The sequence below is a fragment of the Piliocolobus tephrosceles genome, chromosome 15 (genome assembly GCF_002776525.5).
Source record: "Piliocolobus tephrosceles isolate RC106 chromosome 15, ASM277652v3, whole genome shotgun sequence".
In the NCBI taxonomy this organism is placed as follows: domain Eukaryota; kingdom Metazoa; phylum Chordata; class Mammalia; order Primates; family Cercopithecidae; genus Piliocolobus; species Piliocolobus tephrosceles.
The window spans coordinates 3,299,080-3,302,252 of record NC_045448.1 but is presented as its reverse complement, the minus strand read 5'-3'; the positions used below and the strand labels follow the sequence as shown (position 1 = coordinate 3,302,252).

At 48.7% G+C, this 3,173-nt stretch overlaps 1 protein-coding gene across 1 annotated transcript in view; it reads left to right on the top strand.

Moving 5' to 3' along the window:
* Nucleotides 1–3,173, top strand: part of ADI1 (acireductone dioxygenase 1) — a 27,747-nt gene that overhangs the window by 21,097 nt on the left and 3,477 nt on the right. The window lies entirely within an intron of this gene.

Below are 3,173 nucleotides of genomic sequence, written 5' to 3'. Positions count from 1 at the left end.
GCGGGTTTCCTCAGTGTTAGGTTGTGGGTTTGTATGTAGTGGGTTTCCTCAGTGTTAGACAGGTTGTGTGTTTGTATGTGGCGGGTTTCCTCAGTGTTAGACAGGTTGTGTGTTTGTATGTAGTGGAATCCTACACAGTGGGCAGTGGCATTGTGAGTAAGTGTGTCCGAGGGCCCCTCACTGCTGATGTCAGCGTGACCTGGGTGAAGCCGGTGTCCATCAGGTTTCTCCATGGGGAAGTTCCTTTTCTTTTCCTCTGTAACCAGTAAGACACGTGTGGAGAGTTACTTTTAGACCATGAATATCCCATTTCCCCTCAAACTTTCACTCAACATTTTTAGTAAGTCTTGATGATTCCTGCCTTTGTGGGCTGTGTCATGGCCGTGCAATGGCACTTACCCGGGGGTTGGTTTTCCCTGCCAGGAAGCGTGTCCTCTTCTTCCCCGTTCACTGGGCATCCACTGGGGCTCCAGGCCTTCTTGTTTCACTTGTTGGTGTAGGGTCTGTTCTTGCTGGAATTTATTTTGATCTTCACGTTGTTCCAGACCTCAGGCTTGGCAAGCAGGAGCCTCGTTAGCTGGCTTCTGTCCCCTGACGCATCCCCAGCCCATTACTTTCTGGACCCACAGCGTGTCCAGGCCCACCTCCTGCTTTTCCTGACCTCGTGCGGGGTCAGCTGCTCTTCCTGGCACCCAGCCCTGGTGTTTAGAAACTCGGATGGGGTCACTGCTCAGGTGCTTTCAGTGGACGGGATTAGTGTGTGTGTGTGAATACACGCATGTGAGTGTGTATGTGTGCATGTGTATGTGAATGCACGCGAGTGTATATGTACATGCCCATGTGTGCATGTGTGTGAATGCACACGTGAGTGTAAATGCACGCATGTGAGTGCATGTGTGTGCATGTGAGTGAATGCATGTGTGTACGTGTGTGCATGTGAGTGTGTGAATACCCACATTGAGCGTGTAAATGCACACATGTGAGAGTGCATGTGTGTGCATGTGTGAATGCATGTGCGTGTACATGTGTGTGCATGTGAGTGTGTGAATGCACACGAGTGTATGTGTGTGCGAGTGTGTAGCCGTGTGTGAATGCACGTGTGTACATGTGTGTGCATGTGTGAATGCACGGGTGCGTACATGTATGTGCATATGAATGTGAATGCACACGTGTACGTGTGTGTAGGTGTGTGTGAATACTAGCATGTGAGTGTGCATGTGTGACAGTGCGCATGTGTGAGTGTGCGTGTGTCCGTGTGTGTGTGTATCAAGTAGTTCAAACGGACAACTCTAATTCCAGTTAAATCCACAGGGCTTTCCTTTGCCTTCCTCATCAGTATTTGTATCTTTCCTCTCACTGTGAGAAGCCCGGCTCCCGGTCATACCAATATTTTTTCCCATCCTCTCAATCCCACAACACACACACCAGCGTCAGCATGGCTGCACCCAGACCATCACGAACAGCAGGCCTACTGAGTGCAACCTAAGCTTGGGTTGCGGTTTTTCTGTCTTAGCCTGAGGATGTAGTCAAAAGAGTATGTTCAAGAGTTATTTCCGTTTGTCGCCGTGTGTGGTGGCTCACGCCTGTAATCCTAGCACTTCGGGAGGCTGAGGCGGGCAGATCACCCAAGGTCGGGAGTTCGAGGCCAGCCTGACCAACTTGGAGAAACCCCGTCTCTACTAAAAATATAAAAGTAGGCGAGTGTGGTGACACATGCCTGTGACCCCAGCTACTCGGGAGGCTGAGGCAGAGAATTGCTTGAACCTGGGAGGTGGAGGTTGCAGTGAGCCAAGATTGCGCCATTGCACTCCAGCCTGGGCAACAAGAGTGAAATTCCATTAAAAAAAAAAAAAAAAGTTATTTCCGTTTGTCTTTTCTTTCTGTGTGGCTATGAATAGATTGATTTAAAATTTAAGGTTTTCCTCCTAATCTTGTTTTCATTTTATTTATGATTTTGTAAAAGCATAACAAGGTAGGCTGGGTGCAGTGGCTCATGCCTATAATCCCAGTGCTTTGGGAGGCCAAGGCAGGAGGATCACGTGAGGCCAGGAGTTTGAGACTAGCCTGGGCAACATAGTAAGACCCTGTCTCTAGAAATCTTTTTTTTTTTTTTTTTTTTTTTAATTAGCCAGGTGTTGTAGTGCACACCTGTAGTCCTGGCTACTTGGAAGGCTGAGGCAGGAGGATCACTTGAGCCCCGGAGTTTGAGGCTGTAGTCAGTTATGACTGTGCCCCTGCACTCCAGCCTGAGTGACAGAGTGAGACTGTCCTTTATGTGTGTGTGTGTGTGTATATATATAAAATGTATATGTGTGTGTATATATTTTATATATAATACATATGGAAGCTTTAAAACATGTATATATATATGTGGAGCTTTAAAACCCCCCAAGTGGGAGATGTGGAGATATGAACAATGCAAGCAGAGTCAGATTATAAGGGCATAGTCTTGGTGAAGGGGGTATGGATATTTACTGTCAAATACTCTCCATGTTTTTGCATACTTGAATATTTTTATTATAAAATGTTAGGAAGAAAATACCTTCAGAAAGACACAAAAGTCAGACCAGGTGTGGTGGCTTCTGCCTGGAATCCCAGCACTGTGGGAGCCCGAGGTGGGTGAATGACCTGAGGTCAGGAGTTCGAGACCAGCCTGGCCAACATGGTCAAACCCCATCTCTACTAAAAATACAAAAATTAGCTGGGCATGGTGGCAGGCGCCTGTAATCCCAGCTGCTTGGGAGGCAGGAGAATCACTTGAACTGAGGAGGTGGAGGTTGCAGTGAGCTGAGATTGCACCACTGCACTCCAGCCTGGGTGACAGAGCAAGACTCCATCTAAAAAAAAAAGAAAAGAGACAAAAGTCTATGTGAAGAAATAGACAGTGCTTGTGGAGTCTGTGCCTGCTTCCCTGCCATGTCCACTGGCTTCTCACTCACCCTGTGTGTTGTGATTTCATGACTGCTGTGTGCAGCACACTGGGTGGGTGTGAGCCTGGGGCCGGGGTGTCTTTGGGGCAGTCTCGCTGTGTGAGGTTGGGCCAGTGACTTAGCCTCTCTGTGCCACCATTCCCACATCTGTAAAATGGGGCTGACAGAGCAGCCACCTCGTGGGGCCGTGCGTGTTGGGCGAGTTGGCCCGTGTGAAGCCTCGTGGGGCCGTGCGTGTCGGGC